The 24,066-nt window shown below is 30.5% G+C and overlaps 1 pseudogene; it reads left to right on the top strand.

The window, feature by feature from the left end:
• The first annotated feature begins 17,828 nt into the window (after nt 1-17,828).
• LOC139497379 (piggyBac transposable element-derived protein 4-like) lies at nt 17,829-22,079 on the top strand (annotated as a pseudogene).
• Nucleotides 22,080-24,066: the final 1,987 nt, after the last annotated feature.

Genomic DNA, 24,066 nt, shown 5'->3' on the forward strand with positions numbered 1-24,066 from the left:
AAGTAAACAACTTGAGCCCTAATCAAACCATGTATATAGCTAAAAGATGGGAGAAATATAATACAATAAAAAATCAAACAAATAGTTTATTCCTTAAATATCTATATTGTTATGTTACTATAAATGTCATACTGGTTTAGAATGTAAATCAAATATACATGTACTCCGCTAAAACCCATTTCTGTATATCTAATCTTTAAGAACGCTCAAACCCAAATACTCGGTTTGCTACATGAATTTACCTCAATATTTCGTATTTCTAAATCTTGTTTTTGTCTAAGTGCTAAGTGATATTTATTTGATTTTTTTTTTGGTTCTGTTGGTTTTTTTTGTTCTGTTGTTTGGTTTTTTTTTTTTTGGTTCTGTAGGGTTTTTTTGTTTTGGTTCTGTTGTTTTCCTTTTATAATTGATAAGTTTTAGTTTATTAACCGGGTTTGTTTTCTCTAAATCTATTTATGGCTTTTGAACAGCGGTATTCTTGTAATGCCAATATATATAGTCTTTTTTTCGAATTGTGTCTTTAAGTTACGTTAGGTATCTTACTTTTTTTCTCCATATACTTTTTAGCCTAAAGAAGTAGTAAATACATGTAAGTTGGCCTCTGAAAAAGTTCTTTGACGGATTTGCCATCACCTTTTTAATCCCTAAAGAAATCAAATAAGCAACAAGTAAAGACTGATATCAAAATAAACACTATTCAGATATATGGAATTGTTCTACAAGTGCCAATATATATAGTCAAGTCAAGATTTGTAAAAGAAAAACCATTTAAGGTCAAATTTCATTTTTCAACACGGAGCTTTGGATCACACCGAACTGCAAGCTGTAAAGGGCCCCAAGCATCATCAGTGTGAAACAATTCAAATAGAAATTTCAATGGTCTAACAATGTTTGCACCTGTCCTAAGTCAGAAATCTGATGTAAAGTAGTTGTCGTTTGTTTATGTAATATATACGTGTTTCTCGTTTCTCGTTTTGTTTATATAGATTAGACCGTTGGTTTTCCCGTTTGAATGGTTTTACACTAGTGATTTTGGGGCCCTTTATAGCTTGTTGTTCGGTGTGAGCCAAGGCTCCGTGTTGAAGGCCGTACTTTAACCTATAATGGTTTACTTTTTAAATTGTTATTTGTATGGAGAGTTGTCTCATTGGCACTCACACCACATCTTCCTATATCTATCTATATATAAAAAATGAAAAACACCGATGAATCACATCAACAGACGACGACCACTAAACATCAGTTTCCTGTCTTAAGACAGGTATAAACAAACGCAGCGGTTTTACACGTGTTAATAGGTACAATTGATACGATATTCTTGCATTTCCTATCATGATTTTCTTGATAGAGGGTTACTGCTCACAAGGAAGCTATTAAACCAAGAGAAGTTTAAATCATCCCTTCGTAAATTTTACGAACACCATCACGAGTTGGTTGACCGTTATGGAATTACCGTTTCACAAATGATATCGGATATGTTCCTTACGTCGTGACTACAATCCCCTTCCCTTTCATGAATGTGACCTACCGAATAAGACTATTTACCGGATTTGTAATCACATAAGCAACACGACGGGTGCCACATGTGGAGCAGGATCTGCTTACCCTTCCGGAGCACCTGAGATCTACCCTAGTTTATTGTGGGGTTCGTGTTGTTTATTCTTTAGTTTTCTATGTTGTGTCATGTGTACTATTGTTTTTCTGTTTGTCTTTTTCATTTTTAGCCATGGCGTTGTCAGTTTGTTTTAGATTTATGAGTTTGACTGTCCCTTTGGTATCTTTCGTTCCTCTTTTTGTACAATGTGCAAAGAAAGTAAAATCACAAAAATACTGAACTCCGTGGAAAATTCAATTGAAAAGTCCATAATGACATGGCAAACTTGGTTTTATAGCGCTAAACAGCTCATTTCTACGATAGTCTCATCAAATTCCGTTATATTTACAACGACGCGTAAACGAAACAGACAGAATAAATGAAATAGTCAAAATATGGGTACAGCAGTCATCACTGTGTTACAATCTTAAAACAAACAATTTTACAAAAAACTACAAAAGCATCTATCAAATAAAAACAAATTCATTGCTTCGCGTGTCTGATGTCAGAACATTTATACGTCACAGGGGAAGACATTTTGTCGTTCAATGTTTACACAAATTGTTTTATAATTTTACATGGGGAATGTTGGCATACAGTGTTAAACAATCAAAGGTATGCTAGAAATAATTTCTGAAATAGACCGAGATATAAAATTGTCCAGCAGTTCTGTAGAATTTCTAAGAATCCCCGAATAGTTAATATCACTACTCGATTAAAATAATGTCAAAGCCTATTCTAATTTATAATACAAGAATAGCATAATGAAAAATAATGGAAGAATAACATAATAAAAAATAATAGAAGAATAACATAATGAAAAATAATAGAAGAATAATGTTGTGATTCTATTGTGTGGTAGGTTTCTTCTTATATTTGATAATTGTCCTTCACTTTTAGTTTGTCATGTTTGTGACCAGGACTTGTTTTGTTTTTTATCAATCGATTTAATAATTTCGAACAGCGGTTTACTACTGTTGTCTTTATTTATCTTCGGATTTTACGGTTGTGATTTTTACATGGATTACAATAAAGTATTTCACAGTTTTTTTTTTCAATCTGACAATAATGGGGTGATAGTTCTAATATAATTCGTTGCTTGTTGTTTTTGAACCTGATCCTTGTACGGAAATTGATTTGAAAATAGAACTTTTTTTTCCGTAATGGTCACGTGGTTTCATCCCATCAAATGATTAGATAACCACATCAAATAATGGAACAAACACATTATGTAGTGTAAAATCGTCAAATTTTGAAACATCATTACCCAAGGTCGAACCCCAATAAAGAATTGGAAAATCATCATTGCGAAATATCAAAACCACATCATATAATGAAACATATACATTACGTTAAGTCACATACAAAGTTATGTTAAAACCACGTCGCGTTATAACAAAACAGCATTAGATAATGGTAAAACCACATTCAGTATGACAAAACCGTATAAGGTAATGAAAAAAATATATCAAGTCAAAATGAAACCATATCGAAATAATATCGTGTAATATCGAAATGTCAGTATATAAATAACACATAGCTGGGAGGGTGAAAGAGCAGATTGGTACCTCGAGAAAAATTGTCAACCACGACGAAGCCAAGGTTGACAATGTTTTTTTTAGAGTGGTACCAATCTGCTCTATCACCCTCTCACCTATGTGTAATTTAATTTATTATACTGAATGTCCTATCATTTGTGTCTTTTACAGATGAATTCTATTTGAAAGTATTGGCTATGATGTCACTTACATGACAACGTTACAATACGGGTATTAGAAAAATCAACAGAAGTGAATGCAAAATATCATCGCGTAATAACAAAACAACATAACGTATTATCAAAGTTTCACAAAAGACAGCTGTGGCGTTCCATATGTATGTGAAGTTTCAGGTTCTATCACATTTCATAATAGGTTTTTTCTACACACTACTAACGACAATGTTAAAAGCACACGAACAAATCGTAAAACTGTGAATTGAGTAGTTAAAAAGATATACGTTAGTGACAAAACCAAATGAAAAAAAAAGAAAAGACCAAAACCCAAAGTCTGTAGGAAGTCGCATATATTTCCATACAATCATAGTCTAGTAATTTTATTACAGCGGTATACTTGTTTTATACATTAATCAAATTGTATGCCTAGGTTTGAATGTAATAACATTGAGAAGACAAACATAACTATGTTAACAGTCTTTTTATTTCACAGTTAAGGCAAACGTTTCTTCCCTTTGTTGAATGGAGGATAAATGAATGTGACCTATAAAAAGGATGTAGATTTATGAGGCATGAAGCTAGATAAATATAAAGTCTCTTTGACATCAATGTGTTTCTATCAAACATGTCTGCTAGTATATTTGCCCTACCTACTAATTGACTCTTTAATCCAAACAGTGCAAATATGCAATGAAAACACACAATGTTCGGCTGTCGGGTATTATAAATTACAGATTTTTTGGGTTTCTATTTATCTAACAAATTGTATCGATATTTATACCGATAAATGAACTTAAATTCTGTATATATCAGGGTCTCTGAAAATACTACAAATGACCTCATCTGAGCACCAAAAACTATAAAAGACCACAAATAAGTTTTAAAAAAGCACAAAGGACCTGAAATTCTCCTTATATTTAATTTAAATAATTTGTTTTATTAAATTACACAAATTCATTAAAAATTGTGAATTTAGTAATGTACGATTTAGTGTTATCACAGTAACCAGTTCATAACCGAATTAATATCCGAGCTATGAAGAACCAAATAATATTATTGGACTAAGCACAGCCAGGGTCCTTGTTCTCTTGGTTGAATATCAAGAACCTGGATTAGCGTGTTATAGGTGATAATAGAACTGGTTTTTTTATTTAATTAGTCGTTGTTTTTTACACCGAGTAAACAATCATGTTAGGTAAAAGCATATTTTTATGTGTCTGACAAAATATCTAATCAGCATTACCAATTCGATATTTGCTGTTTTGGAAAACGAAATACATCTCAAATATGTCACATATTGACCTAGAAGAGTTATAGCCTTCATGCGCAGATGGCAAGACAGCATATACACGATAAATTGACGTTCATGTCATAATTGGCCCCGACGTTGCCGTAATTAATACATCTACAGGACTTCAAACCATTATATTCGTGTTCCGAATCCAAAAGGAGAAATTGGCGGCATGCGCAATGTACTAGTACCAACATCAATAGTGTCTTCAAATACAACCTTAATATGAAATCATGGCGTAAACAAAAAATGCGTAACAAAGACAAGATTGGGAATTTAAAAAAGAAAATTGCTTCCTTATTTATTAATATTGACAATTTGCATGCTAATGTGATACCACAATCAGCTCTGTCATCAAAACCCAAAGTAGAAACATTGAATTGAAAGTGACAATATGTATCTTATCTTGACTACGCACAGTCAATATGACATTAATGAAGCCATAACGATATGACAATTTTAAACACTTAACACTGGTTAGGTCAGATCTGTTCGTATATTTTGTTTAACTGGCATACCTTTTATTAGAGGGGCAATAAATAGAAAAGGCACATTCAAACTCATAAGTTGAAAATAAACTAAAAAAGTCATGGCTAAACAAAAGACAAATTAACAAACAGAAGTACACAACACGCAACATAGCAAACTAAAGACTAAGCAACACAAACCCCGCTTTAATTGAGACTATCTCAGTAACTGCAGTAGACAGAACCTGTTCCAAATGTGGCCATGTGGTGTTGTTTATGTTAGTGAAAACCACCAAATGAATCTTTATCAGAAGGTGACATTCGGGTAAAACGGGACAGGTTTATTCATTTGATGTGCTTGAATTTTTGATTTTGCTATTTAATTAGGGATTTCAGCATTATTGTGAATTTACTTTGTAATAACGATATTTGAAACATACAATGTATCTATAATCATTTGTGAAACACATATTTCGTAGCGGGCAACTTACTCTAGATGGCATCAGTAAAACTTACGACGATAAGATTTCAACTTTACAACTTGGAACTCTTTAAGGAGGCTCGAGGGTAAACATTTGTTTTTTTCATTACAAATTTTATTTTTTACTTATTTATTATTACTTTATCATATGGTAAAAAAATCATTAACAAAAAGGTCAATTCATTTTGACCCTAGATGACTTTTAAAATGTATATATTATTAGTTTAAACATATTTTATTGTTCAAAATGACAAAATATATATTATTGAAAAAGCTTCAAATTATCTCACTCTGGTGCAAAAATGCCATTTGTTCAAATATCTTTTTTAACTCATCGGTTTTTCCTATATTTATTTTATTTTTATTTTCAAATCAGCTAAACTTAAACTAAACTACTGAAAGATTTGAGCAATTTGTTTAATTCAGTTCTTTTTTTACGTTCGATATTACCTCTATTTCTCCCATTACATATAGTTCAACAGAAAAAAAAGTACCTATACAAAAATGTATGCTTCTTTCGAAGGCAGATTGTAAGCGTAAATGAAAAATGACCTCATTCTTATATTATATTTTTCTGTTAAGTATAAGATTAAGTTAATTTATAGAAAAATATAGCGAAATCCTATATTAAGAAAACTATCCTATATTGAGACCCGCGAGCCTCCTTAATAGCTTCCTTTTTAGTAGCAACTTTCTACCAAGGAATTTATGATAGGAAATACAAGGATTGCGCGACTGTCAGAACGATTGGGTCTGTAAGCAATGCAAGCTTCCTGGTCATAAGCAGGCAGACTGTCCTAGTTTTGATGCGCAAAACTAGGAGTGTAACAGCATGACTCACGATAATGATAAAAAAAAACAGCTGCTCTTCCGAAAGTAACACCGAAAGTGATGAATCGAATACAGAGTCAATTGATGATCAACCAGAAGAAAGTAAAAATGTAGTAACTCCCCAATCAACATCAACAAATACCAATACACAAGAGGTATCAAGTGTGCTTGGAAAGGCCTCAAAGAAAATAACCAAATCTACATTTTCCTTTGATAACAAAGTCGATGATATTTTGGAGGAAGTCGAAACCCCCAAAAAGAAAAAAAAAGAAGTCAACAAAACAAAGGAAAAAAACAGGTGACGCTAAAGGTAAACAGTCAAACATACAGACAACGATGTTTCAATTTAGCGCAGGTACACCAGATTCTCGTAATGAAAAGCGTCCAGCAACAACACCAACTGATGAAGTACATGAACGATCGGTCCCTTTTCAAAAACAAAAAGGGCATTAACTCAATTGATGACGATACAAATTCAGGCAATGTACATGTAGTTTAAATTAAAGAATCATAAACTGTTTTTTATATCCCCCCTTATGTTGTGTAAATAACACCCAAACATCTTTTAATTAATTATGTGCGTATGTAAATTTATATATGTCATTTTTGTCACGTTTGTTGTTTTTATCTATATTATAAAAAATAAACAAAAAAACGGATATGGTATAATAGTAGATTATGCATATTCCCATGAAAGAGTAATACAAAATTATAGATATAAATGTTATTTATTTTTGATACTAAATAGCACGATTCACTTTATGACAAACAAATTTCCATACATCATCCACCAATTATATGTCATATCAAAAACTGGATCACAGCTATCAAATGTTTTGTTAACGAAATCTGCAACATTTTTCTTATGCCAAAAAAATGTTATGATACATCAGCAGTTCTTTATCATGTTTATGCAAAGACATTCAGATTAGATCAGAAAAATTCTAGAATCACATTTTCACGCAGACAAAATCCAATCACTAGCACAAATCCAAGACTATTATGTCTGTTAAATTCCAACAAATGTACGTCACACATATGCATTGCACAATCATTTCATTTTCTTGAGCTCTTCTTCCTTGTTTTTCACAGGATATTTAAAAACAAACTACAATTGTTGCAAAAATCTCTTCTATGCAATAGACTCAACCTGAAAATAAAAATAAATGTAACAATAATAAGATTGAATTTTCTTCCTTATTGGAATATAAAGTATTCATGTATGACTATCTCATACAACATACTATTGATTGTTATTAATGTTGGTTTTAAACGCATGATACTATGTTATTTAGAAATATACCCCAATTTGTATAATTTATTTGTGTATAAATTATATGTGTATGTAAAAATTATAAGTTTGTGTATTAACAATATGACATCAACTTATCTATTATTTAAGCTCAGCCTATTGTCTCTATTGTATAATTCTGAGAATATGTGTAATATAGAAATGAATTATGTCTATTATGAGTGAAAAACTAAATATATGTTCCCTAAACTGTCAAGGCTTAGGGCAAAAAGAAAAAAGAGACAGATTAAACCTATGGTGCAAAAATCAAAAGTGTAATATTCTATTTATACAAGAATCACATTTTATTAAAAAAAAACAGAAATGTTAGAAACAATGAGATAAAAGGCAAACTGTACCATAGTTTCGAAAATTCACAATCGAGGGGTGTATCAATTCTTATCAAAGAGAACATGAAACATAAAACTATAAATGAAACTAGAGATAATGATGGAAGTATAATACTCATTAATATAGAACTTAATGGTAATATCTTTACACTACTAAATGTGTATGTTCCGAACAATTCGTCGAATAAGAAATTCATTTTTCAAAAAAGTAAACAATATCATTAGTAATAACCGCTTAGGAATATTAATAATGGGCGGTGACATGCATGAAAGTTTAACTTCATATGATAAAAAAGTATTAGCTCTAATAATCAAAATAAACCTGTCAACAGTTTAAAGCAACTAATAAAAAAATATAAACTTATTGATATTTGGAGAGAACTAAATCAAAACACCAGCCAGTTTACATGTACATGGAGAAGAAAAAACAATAAAAGTGTTGCAAGCAGAATAGATTTTTTTCTAATAAGCCCAGATATAAGACCTCACATAATATCTGCAGACATAAGACCTGCACTTATATCTCATACAGATCATCAAGCGATCTCTTTACAAATAAGACTTAAAGCTCAAAATAAAGGCAAAGGATTCTTTAAGATAAATAACAGTATACTGAATGATACAAAATACAAAGAAATAATAATTAAATTAATTGACACCCATAAAGAAATAATACTCACTAAAAATAACGACCCTCGGGTCACTTGGGACATTCTGAAAACTGAAGTAAGGGAGGCAACCATTACATACTGCAAACAAAAGGCTGCTGAAAGTAAAAATGAAATTAAACATTTAGAAAATAAGTTAAAATTCTTATACGAAAAATCAAGTAATTCTGAACATTCTAAAATAGAAATAAATAATGTAGAAAACAATTTACAAAATTTATCTATAAAAGAAACTAGAGGTGCACAAATCAGATCACGAGTCAAATGGGCAGAAGAAGGGGAAAAAATCACAAAATATTTTTTGGGTCTTGAAAAATCAAGACAAACTAAGAAAACTATTTCTACCCTCAAAAATAATCAAGGTAACATAGTTATAGATGCATCTGATATTCTTATTCTTGGGAATAACTATTACCAAAATTTATATAAAAGTACTGAACCAGATCCTTCTGAAATAAAAATTATATAAGTGAAACAAAGATAGATCACTCACTATCCAATACCGAGAGTGAACTATTGGGGGGCAACTTAACAGTAGAAGAATGTACAAATGCTATATTTAATATGAAACTAAATAAATCCCCTTGACTTGATGGTTTAAGTGTAGAATTTTATCGTACCTTTTGGTCATACATAAAAGAATCCGCAGTAAAAGTATTTAATACATGCTATGAAAAAGAAGAAATGACAACACTTCAAAAAATAGGTGTTATTTCCTTATTATATAAAAAGAAATGATCCATTATCATTAGACAACTATAGGCCAATCACTTTATTAAATGTAGATACTAAGCTTATGGCCTATGCCTTAGCGCAGCAATTAAAGCTAGTGTTGTCAAAAATTATTCATAGTGATCAGAATGGATATATTAAAAATTGATACATAGGTTTTAATATTCGCCAGATTCAGGATATAATAGACTACTCAGAAAAATTTAATATAGAAGGAATCTTATTGTTCATAGACTTTTCCAAAGCCTTTGATTCTTTAGAATGGCCCTTCATGTATGAATCCCTTTTAAAATTTGAAGTACCACCTTCCTTCTTAAAATGGGTAAACATTTTATATAATGATACTAAAGGATGGATGGACGGCTGGATCTCAGAAACCTATAGACTTCACCGTGGTATAAAACAAGGATGTCCGTTAAGTTCTCTTATTTTTGTAATAGCAGTTAATATCTTGGCCTGTAGAGTAAGACAAGATTCTAACATTAAAGGATTTCAAATTAAACTTGATGAAAAAACACATAGTCTAAAAATTTCCCAATTAGCTGATGATACAACTCTCTTTCTCAATTCTAAAAATGAAATTCACCAAGCATTGAACCTAATAGAAATATTTGGAACGCTTTCTGGTTTAAAACTGAATAAATCTAAAACAGAAGGTATATGGTTGGGTAGACTTAAACATTGTAAAGAAACAATTGAAAATATACACTGGAGCAAGGAACCAATTAAAAGTCTAGGTGTTTACTTTGGATTGAATAAAAGTGAATGTGACAAATTAAATATTGAAAAAAACAATGAAACAGTCAAAAAAATTAATACTTGATTGGGAAAAAAGAAATTTAACAATGATAGGTCGAATAACAGTTGTTAAGTCGCTTATTTTACCTAATCTTACTTTTTAGCTTCGGTTGTTTCAATACCACAAATATACATAAAAGATTTTAAAAAACTCATATACAATTTTATATGGAATAATAAACAAGAAAAGGTAAAACGTTCAACACTTACCAAAGATTACACAAATGGAGGTCTAAAAATGAAAGACATTGATTACTTTTTGAATGCATTACAAATTTCATGGGTTAAACGATTTACCGCAAAAGAATTTGCTAATTGGAAAGTCATTCCAACATATTATTTCAATAAATTTGGTAAAAACAACCTTATATTTCATATGATGCCTGACAACATAAAATCATTACCTAATTTAAGTAATATACTACCCTTATTTTACTTGAACATGTTAAAGAGCTGGTACGAAGCAAATAATACACTATCAAGTAATAAACCTGTCATAAATTTTTGAAATATTAGGCAGCAAATGTTGTGGGGTAATAAAAACATAAAATTTAAAGGAAAATGTTTAGTTTATCTAAATTGGATAAAAGATGGTATTATTTTCATTAACGATATAATTGATCAAAAAGGTCACATATCACAAAAAGTTATATTGGAGAAACAAACCTCAAAAACTAATTGGATCTCCGAACTTTTAAAATTGAAAAATTGTATTCCAAAAGAATGGGTTAGTACATTAAAATCTGAAAAATCTTTGAAAACTTCTATAAAAACAAAATTAAACTTGTCCTTGACTGTTAATAAAAAATCTAAATTAATTAAAAATATGTCATCCAAAGATATATATAACCATTTAAATAACAAAAATGATGAGAGACCACTAGGATTTTCCAAATGGAAAAACATCTTCAATCTAGATTCAATCACTCCAATAAATAATGTGCTTCAATTTACTTTTACCTATTTAATAAATAACAAATATAAAATGTTAAGATGGAAATTACTCCATTTTATCCTCCCATGTAAACAATTATTACTATAATGGCACATACAAGAAACAAGTATGTGTGACTTGTGTAACTTGACTGAAGATTACGAACACTTTTTTCTCAAATGTCAATTCTTTCATGAATTTTGGAAGAAAATATATGTACTTGTAAGCAAAATCAAAATTGGGTCACATATTTTTAATTTTAAAACTTTCGTACTGGGCTATAAAATACATGATCCTATGTATAATGATATAAATCTCTTCCTAACTGTCTTAATATAGTCAGTTCATAAAAGTACTCATATATCAAATTATAAACAAAAAGTCATAGACGCTTATGCAGTTTTTAGAAATGAATTTTTAAACACATACGAAATAAACAAATATATTAATGCTAAAAACAGTAAATTTTTAAATGATGTAAAAAAATACATATGATCAGGAATAGCTAGATTTAATATATTTTCATGTATAAAATTTGTGTAGCAAAAGTTGACAATATATCTGAACACGTGGTAATAAACCAAAACAGCATGCTTCGTGAAAATGTACAGAATTTTGTCTCAAAACGCATTTATTACACACTTTATCACTTAATCAAATGAATTTCCATTTACAATGTCGAAACTTACCACATATAATTTTTAACTTAAGTTTAAGTTGTTCGTGAGTATCAATAAAACGTATAAATTAATCAGCACAATTGATCAACCAGATTCAACGGTTTTCATCAATAAGGTTAAAGGTCAATGATCATAAAGTTTTAATCTTTAGAAACAAAACCGGACAAAACTGTACACTTTCCGTAATCATGAAACAATATAGTTTGTAAAATGTTTGTAATAACCATGAACTGTAAAACTAACAAACTATCTATAATGAATTCACTGCATAAATTCCCTGGTTATCCAGTGACTAATTTACAGGGATACTCTGCCAACTGCTGTAGGTCGAGTAATTTGTAACAACAGCAAAGAAAAGTACAATAAAGATAAAATTTTATAAAAAAAAAAAAAAAGGAAATACAAGACCCGGCATATTGTATCAAATGGTAGATATATAGTCTGTATGTATGGGCTGCTCGAATACTGTTTCATAGAAATGGAACGCTCACCATTTGGAAGCTAAATTAATATCTTTTGTCTCACGGCTTTGTTTACAGCCGACCATCGCTGCCAATGTATTGATGTTAGTCAAGATATGAGATTACCACATTTTTAATTCATTATTGAGCGAACACAATTATATCCTCAACACCGTGTTGTTTTTATTAAGAGACTTAACGCCACTACTAACCATGCAAGCCACACATACTTACCTAATTTGGAACGCTTCTAACCTAATTGGAAATATAAACGGTCTTCACGCGGATGCTTTTTACCAATTATATTCCTTAATTGTATAGAAGGTAAGTAAAAAGAAGAAATTTTGTTTTCTTTGTTTTATAGCATCTCGAAATATTTTTTAAGTTGGTTGAATAGGTGTTTTTCTATATAACATAACATACCTTATTATGCATGTTATAATTCGACTCTTCTATATCGCTCACGTCAATTCTGTTTTTTGTTTGTTTTGAAACTTGATAAAGATTTCTATGTGTTTATGACTTGATAATGACTTTGCTGTTTTTTTTTGGTTTTTTTTTTGTAATTTCCCTTCCATATTCAACCCGATTTATTTAGGAAAATGGGCAAAAATGAGAGTTGATACCAGGGGGACTTACAAAATTCACAAAGAAAGGGAAAATACATGAGAAAAAAGTCAACTATCAAAACCAAGGAGTAAACAAAGACTCACAAAAACAAAGGACATTTACATCAACAGTATAAATAAGAAATAAAAAACAACACGAATTCCACTAAAAACCGGGATTGAAATCGGGTGCACCGGAAGGGTAAGTATTTTCCGTATGCGGCACCCGTCGTGTTATTTCTTTGTTCAGTTCGGTAAATGATGGAAGGATATTATGACTGAAGAAGAATATCAGATATGATTTCTGATACACTTAATACTCATAATGGACAAGCAGCTCATGATGGCGACCATACAATTTCGTGAGTGATTATCCCAATTTGATTGATTCATAGCCCTGTCTTAGCAACATTTAAGAAAGCAGTATTCCTCGTTCAACAACACCAACGTACTTTGAGCTAGCTCTAGAGTAACGTATCAATTGAGACTTATATACTCCATATGCTGGTGCCGCTGGGATGTTGCTACACAGAAATGGACAGTTGACTATAGGGAAATTAAAATCATTGCGTTTGTCATAACTTTTGGTATTCAACCTACCATCAGTAGTCATTTCGAGAAAAAGGTCTAAATATGAAGCAGATTTATCTGTGTAGGTAGTATCTTTAATTTAAAGTTCACTTGGATATATTAAATGTAAATGATCTCACTGAATCTACTATTATTTAGAGACAGTACATCATCAATGTACCGGACGGTTAAATCAAAAGACTGGGCTAATTTATTTTCTCCTTTCTGTACAAGCCCTTGGATAAATTCTGCTTCATTGGAATATAAAAACAAATCGGCAAGTAGAAGAGCGCAATTGGTACCCATTGGGATTCTAATAGTATGTTGGAAGACCAAACCTCCAAATTCAACAAATATGTTGTCAATTAAAAGTCCAGCATGGCAGTGATATCCTCTTCGGTGTATTTTTTCCTTGACTCTGTATGATTTTTCACAAAGTAAGCTGAAATCGTGCCAAAAACTAGATATCTAAAACGTATAGTGCCCTTTTTGTTAAAGAAACATAAGCTGCCGAGTTCTTTCAGTCGAGCTTTAAGTTTAGTATTTGGAATAGTGGTATAAAGAGTTGAAAAATCAAAGGTTTTAATGTTGGTAAAATGTTTTAATGATTGAGATTTTAAATTCATAAATAACTCTTCTGATTTTTTTAAAATCTATATCTGATTAAAACCACTTCTTTTCCTGAATATACCGTTTTGGAATATTTCTGAAGTCCTTCTTTGACTGCGGTGAGTATGGCAGTAAGAACTTTAGAAAGGAGTTTAGTGGAACACTGGGAAGAACCTGCAATATACCTTTCCTTATAAGGATTCTTGTGAATCTCAGGAATCCAATATCAGGATGGAAAAACCTGTTCTTCAATATTTAGATTCTGCAACACTTTTTTGTGATTAAAATTTTAAATTCATCAGGGTCGGTGTAAGAATACGATACTATCGGAGAAGATTGATCCTTAAAGTAAGAAGAAATGTTGCTTTTTACTCTTTTATAATGAAGAATATTACGTATATTTATAGCATCAATACCCCTGTTTGTGAACTTCTAATTGAAGAATGAACGTTTTTGCAGTTCTGCCGAATGTTCAAAATCGGGTCTGAATAAACTATGGTTAGCAATATCCATCACCATGACAACTATTTTATACTTCGCATATCGACTATCTGTAGTGTGGCAATAAAAGACAAAAACAAAATAAAAGTTAAATTGTTAATTAAATGCGTCCAGACATAACTCCATAAGCAGCTGAAAGAGCTATTATTCATATCAAAAACATCCAAACCCATCTAGGGTAAACTTTATTCATTGAAAACTTGTTTCTCAAAGGTCTAGTAAAACATTGTTAGTGTCTACTTCAAATATAATGAAATATGGTCTTCGTTCATTGTTTCTTAGTGCTGAAGCTGTGTACTTTTATTTCAAAAGTTTATTTGTCTTCAAGCTGGTATCTTTCCTTTGATCGTATGCGAATATTAACATGACTTTATTTAATGGAACCCGCTATTTGGTTAATAATCTTTTGGTGTTTTTGGCGCATGTGGTCATGATGTCGGGGAGTAATTTGGACACAACAGCACAATACATAATATAGAGATAATTGATCATGTCAAAAACCTGAAAATTAAGCAGTGAAAACACAAATCAACTAAAAGACACATTAAATGTCACCAACACATAGATCATGTGAAGTTAGATTTCCATGACACGTGGTAATCTCTCATATAAAATAAAAGAATATAGTTTCAATATTTTTTTTAAATAATCAGGAGAAGTTTCTAGAAGAGATTCATGCTGTTTTATATACATCAATAGAGAAACCCAAATACGTAACTGAATGATCAGTCGTGAAGGTTATGAAGAAAGTACTGTCTATTGACCAAACATCATCTGGAAGATTGTGTCCAGTTAAACTGTTCAGCTCTGTTCCATTTTGTTTGTCATAAATCTGAAAAATAAAACATTTATCACGTTTTCTGTTATCTTATATAAGCAAGGAATGGTAAACACTATATGTGCATATCATTCAGCGGTTGTTCTTTGTTACTGTGTATCATATTTGTTTTAGCTCATTATTTATGTTTAATTCGTTTTATAGCTGACTCTATCGTATGCATAGTGATCACTGTTTAATGCATACATTGAGCTATACTATGGTTTGCGTCATTTAGACTCTTCAAACTGTTGCGTCAAATCGCATTCATACCAAATCTCTATATTTAACAAATCAGTATGTTTTAATGAACACATTTCTTATTAAACAAACCAACTGATGCATTTGTTGATTAAATGTTTTCCTTTAAAGAACTGTTGACATCGTTCCTCTGTCGTGTTCTCTTTCAAAAGTCAGAAGAGTCATCATGAAACCATTATCATTTCTTTACGATATTTTCTTAACATATGATATGGATTACAATGTATTTATTTTAATTGCATAGTTTGCATTGCAAAAAAGAAAACAACAGCAGAAATTGATCTTGTTCAGGTTAATTATTTGCCTGTTTATAAGTTATTCATAGAGTTTTACCGACACTTTGAATATAATACATACTTTATAGTATATTTGTTTTATCAATTACCTTCAGGAAGTCGTTATTGGTCTCAATATCAAAGACTGTACATTTGAGAACCATTCTGGAGTTACCTTCTACAGCAAGAGTCCAATTTTGTGCATCGTAGTTAGGATAATTTCTTGGGTAATTTGTCGACGTTATGGTTTTCATAAAAAGTACTGAAAACAAATATATTTTCTTTTAAATAAAACAAAATCATAAGACAGATTATTTTGGTAAACACATATGGTCACCTAATCCTCTTGCAATAAAGACAATTCGGTTGTAGTGTGTTAAACATCTTATCCAACTTTCAACACCGAAAAGGATGTCAATTCCTTCTTAGGTGCCAAATATAGTAATCCCGTTTAACAGGTCAAGTTGATATTTATGTATTTCGACAAAAGGACAACCAATTGTTTTTTCAAACACCTGTACATGTCAACTTCAATAAAAAGGCTAATTCCGTTCTTCTTTTTTTTTAAATCCATAATAATTTGGAAATATTTCTGACATCCCTCAAGTAATAAGTAGCAATATAGTCATTAATTCGGTACTGACATGATTTTGAACAAGCCTTTCTAGGATACAAATGTATCTGTTTATAAATTTTGATACTATAAACGTAGGTTTGAACTATCTCAAGCAAAGTTGACTTCAGATGGATTTGGTTATTTTTTGTTTGTTTTGATCATATATTTCTTAAATTTTCCGGTTCCCATACATCTTTGGCTCTCAAATCAGGTAAAGTGTCTTGGGTGCATTAATTTATAACTTGTTATTTTCATAGTTTTTAAAAGGGAACTATGAGGGGTATTATATTATGTTATCATTTTTTTAAGGTTTGTTTGCTTTTCCTTTTCCAAATTGTTTTGTGATCTATTGGTTGGTTTGCATTTTAACACTTAGTGTTATTAAAACTTTTGGTTGCACATCGTCTCGTTATGTTCTGATAGTTTTTTTTTAGATTGATCTGCCAGTACAATTAGAGTATTGATATATCTAAACCTGCACATTTACAATGTGCCTCCATTTTCATGCACACAGGAGGTACAGTTTGCTCAGGGTCTAACTATTAACCCCTTCACGTTCCCATCGGTACTCTCGTACCGATAGCTCCTTTTTTGGCATACTTTTTATTTAAAATGTTCACAGTCTGCGTAAAAATGTACCCCCAATTTTCGGGGGTACACCAAATTAAAGCTGAGATCTTTATTTTTTTCATGGTGTAGTTTTTATTTCGTTTCTTCAGCAATTTTGGGGAATAAAATGGCTTCAAAGTGCATGTGACAGTTACGAAAAACATAGTTTTATCTTGCGACATTACGTTTTCGTTTTTATGCAACTAACTTGCTCTATTTCATTTATAAATTCATATTAACTATAAAAAAATATAATTTAATTAAAGATTGAATGTAAAGCTTTTTGAATATATAATTTGTTTTTAATTTTTTTGACAAAAATATAACATTCAAATCGATTCTTTCTGACTGCTCGTTTAAAAGAAAAATGAAAATGTAACAAAAGCCGTATTTTTTAAATAGGCAAATAATTGAAGAATTTATAAAGGGAAATAGGTAAAACAAAAACCAGCGAAAAAATATGTTTCTCTTCTAGTTTTCATAACACAAAGAATTTTGAAGAAAGAATGAGAAATGAATAAGTTACGCCGATTTCAAAAAGGGTTGACATCGGCCAAAAAACACCCAAAAAACGTTTGCGTAAATGTGAAAAAAGTAAAGATATTGCGCATGTCTAAATTATCATTTATTTCTCCACGCACCTGTTCTAATTTTACAACGAAAGTTTTCTTGATTTTTTGTTGAAATATTTTAAACCGGATAGCCCTCATGCTTGTTTCCGGAAATAATATATTTTAGTAATGTGACCTTAAATTTGACCGACAAGATCTGAAGATGGAAGACGAGAACGATTGTATTTCCTCAGATGAGGAGGACCAGTTAGATTTCCTGTTAGGAGAGGAATTTGGAGAAGATGATGATGCCGAACTATACTCTACGCCAAATGTAGATACCCTGTAAGTTGATAAATCGATAGTATATTATTAAAATCCGGAAAAGAAATAATCTTTGTCGCATTCCTTGCAATTGTCGTTCTGTAACTTCTGTAACGCTGTCTGGTTATTGTCAAAAGTGTTTATTTGATTTGGCCGCCTACTCATAATTCATATCATTCAGAAGTTCAGTTTGTGGCCAAACAAGAAATCTCTCCAGACAAGTAAACCCGAATGGGATTTTAAGTGTACCAGTAGATGTCATGTTATACTCTCTATCATGTCCATAGTGTTGTTAGATTGCTGTCCTGGGCATTATATATATATGCTCCATATTATTGTGTAATATATATAGTATTGATACATGTGATCATAAACATGTGATTTGTATTAGAATTTCTTTTTTGCTAATCTATTTGATAAATAAAATGTTTATAATGTACAAATATTGTCCAATAGTCCATTATGGTTATGATGGATCTGTAGTAGTGTATAACTTGAATAAGTACACTTTTATCCAACCTGGTAGTGCGATACTAATAACAATGAAATTTGATGCAAAAATGTAAAAGAAATTTCAAATTGCAAGTGAAATAATTTTCAGATTGAAAAATACAATTACTTTTTATAGATCATCTCAAGATACATGTAGTTCCCAGTCATCTCAGTCCATATCAGATCCCTTAGAAAGGCACATTTATTGGAAGGATGATAATACAGAGGATAATGGAAATGTAGACTTGCGAACAACTCCATTTAAACCAACGCGTCAACCTGGGTTTCAGACAACAAACTTCACTAGGTATAATTACAGTTTAATGAATGAATAATTTTTAGAAAGAAAGTGTTTATAGTTACATGTACATATGATCTAATAAAATATGTAAAATAATAATACTATTTTGTCGACAGATATTATTATTCCTTGGTATCATTTTGCTTTAAATGGATTAGTCCAAATAATTATGACGTCTTGAAATGCAATTATATTTTTTAACTTTGACACCTTACTTCGACATTTATTTTAGAATGCTTGGACGATAGTGTAAAATTAGTTTCATTAATATTTTTATTGTTTTATGAAAATCACATTTTGGATTGTATTGTTCTCAAATGTATGGCAAATTATTTGTCAGTTCAATATTTGATAAAAGATTAAAGACAATTTATATATGAACAGTTGTCCTTGGTCTTAGCATCTGTTTTATTTATATTATTTCATTTCCTCCTTTCTCTATTGCAGAAGGCAGCTTCAACATTTAAAAACACCATTACACTTCTTGAACCTTTTCATGACAGTAGAATTTTTAACAACTTTATGTATTGCTACAAACCATCAAGCAAACTATCTTATAAACACTGGAAAATATTCATCCTATACAGACAATGGAGTTTGGGAAGCTGTTACAACTGATGAGCTTTTGAGGTATTTAAACATGTTTTTCAAAATGACCTCAATGTAAAGATTAATTTTATTGTGTAAGCTACATTGAAGTGGATAAAGTACCACTCTATGTTTAATATTTAAAAAAAAAAGTACAACTCTATTAATTTGCATTAATCACAAGCTAAATAAAAAAGGAGATGTGGTATGATTGCCTTTTAAATTACTACCCACCAATGTTCAAATGAAGTAAAATAAGAATGTATGGGCAATTGTACAGCCTTCAGCAATGAGAAAACCCCATACTGCATAATCAGCTTCAAAATATCAAAGATATCTACTAATTAAATTCTGAAATTTTTTGGTATTTGTATGTCTACAAGGAATCAGTTGTTTTTATGTACTGCATGTATAAATGTGTGCAGTTGCTATACAATGCTATTCAGTTAAAATGAATTCATAGAGAAGGAAAAAAATTACAGTATATGTGACTCAACGACCTTATTAGCAATGTGTTTTCAATGATAGATACTTGTAAAATATGTACAAACTTATTAAACATTATGTTTTTTGTAGGTTCTTTGGAATTATAATTTATATGTCGGTTGTCAAATTAAGTGCACTAGAGAAATATTGGTCAACCAATGTGTTATATGATCATTGCCCAGTGAATGATGTGATGACTAAAAAAAGATTTCAGGCCATCTTATGCTTCATACAAGTCACTTCACCTGGAGATATTGATTAAGGTCAGGATTGCTTAGAATTTAAGTAAAATAAAATTGTTATAATTGAAAGAGTTGTCTGCCTTTTCAAGAGTTGTCTTTCTTTATGTGATATTTGTTGAAAAGCTTCTAATTTTGGAAATACTTCAATATTTAAAACATGGAAAATTAACATTAAGTAAATAATGAATAGAAACAAGCAATTACAAATTTATTGTGAATCAGTAATGATTAATTAAATATCACATACAATAAAAAGAAATATAGTTAAAACCTTAGTTATATATCTTAACATATTACAAGACAATATAATGATTTCAATATGAAGTAAGGAAATATAGTTGTTTGGATTTGTTGATAAAAAATTGTTTAAATTTATCTAGTATATATGTTATTGACACTGCATTTTAAATAGCACACACACACACATTATATTGAATTTATTTGAATAATTTAAATTGCTTGTTGTTGTTGTTGACATGTTGGTTCTGTTGTGTTTTTTTGGTTTTTTTCAGCATCAAAGGTCACCCATTACTGGTTTGATGGATGACTATTTTACCAACAGGAATTAACTATAGATTGCATCAGATTGCTTTACAATAAGTGATGATAATGTGACTCGATAAAGGAAATTGTTCAAACTAAATTTAATTGAAAGTTTGAATTTAAATAAATTAATTTTTGGTTAATATACCAGAGCTTTTATGTTTAAAAATAAATATTTTTAAATTAAATTGTGTTTATTATCTTTCCTTTTAGATGACAAACTCACAAGAATAAGGTATCTACTGGAACATGTTAAGCAAAAGTCTAAGGAGTTTTTTCATCCACACAGAGAAATTTCTGCTGATGAAAGAATGGTGGCGTCAAAGCACAAATTTTCAGGAATTAGACAATTCATTAAGGAAAAACCAATTAGATTTGGAATCAAACTTTGGGTTCTTGCTTGTTCTATTACTGGTTATACCTTTGATTTTTATGTTTACTTGGGTAAGAAAAGAACTGAGATCTTAGATAAAAAGAAAGGCTTAGCTTATAGTGTTGTAATGTCATTGTGTCGGTCTATACAAGGGCAAGGCTACAAGTTATTTGTTGACTCGTTTTATACAACACAACATTTAGCAGAAGATCTACTCCGGGATAAGATATATATAATAGGAGCAGTTCGTAGCAATAGTTCAGCAATGCCACCTGTTTTTAAGCAGAGCAAAGATTGGGAAAAAGTTGTAGGTAGAGGTGATTTTAGGTGGCACAGAAATGGAAGCTTTGTTTATGTGCAATGGAAGGACTGTAAATGTGTAACTCTTATTTCACCTCTTCATAAAGGATCAGATGTAACAACCTGCTATAGAACAATACAGTCACGTAAAACTTGGAAGAAATCGATTACGAAGCAGCCATTAATAACTAGTGATTACAATGCATACATGGGTGGTGTCGACAAATCAAACCAATATCTAAATAAGTACACCTCGTATATACGAACACAAAATCATTGGTGGAAGGTCTTATTTTTTCATTGTTTAGATATCATGATTGTAAATGCTTACATATTATTTACAGATTTCGTCTCTAAATCTCCTGAGCTGTTTGGTGATTCTGAGTTTTCTTCATCTCTCGGACAATTGGAATTCAGAGAAAATCTTGCTATTTCTTTGATGAAAGTCAAATCATTTAATTGTAAGCCTGAGCCTATGCTCCATCTTCCTTTATTTTTATCTAAACGTGCAGAATGTCTTTATTGTAATGCAGAGGCTCACATGAATAAGAAGAAACTACCAAGTCGTAAAGTTATGTCATATTGTTCAGTTTGTAAGGTGCCATTGTGCTGTTCAGTAGGCCGTAATTGTTTTTATGTATGGCATTCTGATACTACAGTAAAAGAGTATGTGTCAACAAATGAAAGATTAAAGAAGAGAAAGATTGAAGACATATCTTAAAGTCAATTCATTATTTAAATGAATTTTGAAAAGTCTGTATTGAGAATTGAGTTAATATTAATTCTGTATCTGAAATTAGAATTTTCACATTAAAATAAGTTTCTCTCATATCTGGATGTTGAGTACATTAATAGTTTTCTATAGCAAGGTACCATGCTTATAATTTAATACATCAAATGCATGCAATTTACATATAACTGTCAATGCTTTAGGTATATTGACAATTCAGAATACACTGATTTCGCACCATCCTTTGCACAATTCTGAACTGACCTTCAACTGTCAGAAATTGTCTTACTATGGAGACTTAGTCATTCATGAAATGACTTATGCAATATATAATTTGACGCTAAAAGAAGTTTCATAACCTTTTCAGATTATTTTGATAAGAAGAAAGTGCAACAATATTTCTTAAAAAATTTCCATAACTAATTCGCTGACTTAAAATGCAATTGGCCCATGCATTATTACTTTTTTCATAATTTTCAAAATTTCCAAAAGTCGTTACCATGGAAACCATATGATGCACTTTGGAAAGGAGTATACCTTAATTGCTGTTGTTACTTGTGGAGGTAGAAAAAACGTTTTGCTCATAGAAACTATAACTCTTAAGCGTATCATTGTCAATTTAAAGCAAAAATTAAGTATTTCTCATAAAATACAGTTGTTGCTAAGCAACAGAAAAAATGTATTTTTCGAGATAATTTATAAAAAAAAATTGCACCAATCAAAAAGGTAGTATACAAGGCTACTTCTGCTGAAAAAAAACAATATCTATTTGTACCTGGTTTTCGAGTAGTATCAATGGATTGACGACTATTACGGTAAAACAAGGAAATAAATTATCGATTTTTTAATATTTGAACTGTGGTCACGTGACCTGTTGTCATGGTAACCATTATCTCAATGGTTGATTTTGAAGCCCTGAGTTTTCTCTTTCTAACAATACCAACATTTAGTTGATGTCTATACATATAAGGGAGTATCGAACAAAACATTTAGTACACTTTTTTATAAAGAAAATTGCACTAAAAAAGCAGGAACAGGAAAGGGTTAATAAACTTCTAAAAATAAAATCTCAAACAAAAAACTCCGAGGAGCATTCACAAAGAAAAGTTTGTAATCAAATGACAAAAGCTCATACACATCATATGAACGGATAACAACTGGAAATTCCTGACTTAATACAGGCATTTTCTAATGTAGAAAAAGGTGGATTAAACCTGGTTTTATAGCTATCTTAACCTCTCACAGTCGCATATAATTTGTATTCTTTTAATTAGACCTTTGCCGTTTGTATTAGGTCTTGACTTTGAATTTGTTTGGCTTAGACCATCCCCGCATTTACTTTTGGAATTTTCATCTGGGTGAGTATAATCGGTGCCGTTTATGCTTTGGTACAGTAAATGTAGTCATTCACCATAAAGAAAAGGAATGTTGAGTATATCTCAATCTACAACCATTAAAAGACATAATTATGTCAAATCAATATGTCAGGCTCGAAGTTTCTTTAATCTTAAAACTAGTTAATATTTTAAACAGAACTTATGAAAATACTCAATTCTAATTTTGAAGGAAATATGTACGTAAAACAATAAAAAAGGAACCTACATTGATGAAAATAATTCCAGATTGTAAAAAGACATCCAGAAAAGACGTCAAATATGCATTTAAATAATAATTTATGTTCTTTACTCACATTCACCAAATGTAGATATACAAAATGGCTTATTTTGTCTAGAAACAATACATTTATTGTTTTCAGAGCAAGGATTCGGCCAGCATTCAGCTGCATTTATCTGAAATAGATAGTGACAAATAAATTTGTTTGTTTTCTTGTCCTTATATCGATCAATTACTTTATCGCTATATAATTACCTTGCATTTTAAGTGCATCTAGATTGCATTCAATGAAAGTTAGTGTCAATTGCTCCTTGCTTCAAATTGCAAAGAATCTTAAGAAAATATTTAAATTTACAACAAAAGG

This window comes from Mytilus edulis, chromosome 12 (assembly GCF_963676685.1).
Source record: "Mytilus edulis chromosome 12, xbMytEdul2.2, whole genome shotgun sequence".
NCBI lineage: Eukaryota > Metazoa > Mollusca > Bivalvia > Mytilida > Mytilidae > Mytilus > Mytilus edulis.